Raw genomic sequence first — 1,018 nt, 5'->3', positions numbered from 1 at the left:
GGGCGAATCGGGCGAAAACAAAGGAGCCAAATGGAGTGGATGGTCTTGAAAAGGTAGCAACCTCTTCGGATATAAAGGAGAAGGCAATACCACGGGCAAGATGAAAGAGAAAGGTGGTGATATGCATCAGGAAGATTATCACAATAAGATATCACCTCTGCAGAGGCAAGTTAAGGAAAAATCCTGTTTTTTTAGGGCATTACAACTAAACAGTAATCACACAAGGGGAATGATAACACGGCAAACCTGACAAGCAATAATGCTGGACTAACACATGAGAGAAAATTGTAGATCTTCTGATTTAAGCACTATCCCCCGTAGTGTGACTTTTTGTCTTATCACACCAAAATAAACTCTACATGAAATGGATATCGTGCATGTAAAAGACACTGTCGTAATACGAGGTTACTGATGAATCTTTGTGAAGTGCTGCTTTTTTTTTCATGATGAAATAGCTGAGACGTCGAGATTCATATTGCAAAGGACATACCACAACCCACCTATAAAGTTACTTTCAGACCTCCAGCAAGAATGAGAAAACCAATGATCATGCGTTCGTGAAGTTTCTAGGAACTGAAGCTTTTAACAATAAATAGCAAAATCACAAACAAACCAAAACATACACAGGTGGAGACTTTTTGCTGAACAGCAATATGACCACATACTGTGCATCATAAGTCTTGATAAAATGGAAAAGTGTATAATTGAAAGATAAAAGTTTACCAAAAATTCATAGGAAAATAATATTGTATCATCAGTGTCACAAGGATCAAGAAAACCTAGGGTGATGTAATGTACAGTTGTGACTGGATATAAACAATTCACGCATAATCTGTATGACATTGCACACTATAATGCATTACAGTATCAAGTCATGGCACAATTTTTATACGTGTGAAAGACACTTTGAATGCAGAATAAAAAACATTTCAAGCATTTTTTCTAAATCTTGCTTCCCCTGGGAAAGAATAGATTCGGATATGACCCGGCTTAAAAAAATGAAAAAGTTTATCGATTT

The sequence above is a fragment of the Macrobrachium nipponense genome, chromosome 17 (assembly GCF_015104395.2).
Source record: "Macrobrachium nipponense isolate FS-2020 chromosome 17, ASM1510439v2, whole genome shotgun sequence".
Lineage (NCBI taxonomy): Eukaryota > Metazoa > Arthropoda > Malacostraca > Decapoda > Palaemonidae > Macrobrachium > Macrobrachium nipponense.
This window is presented reverse-complemented; position numbering follows the sequence as displayed.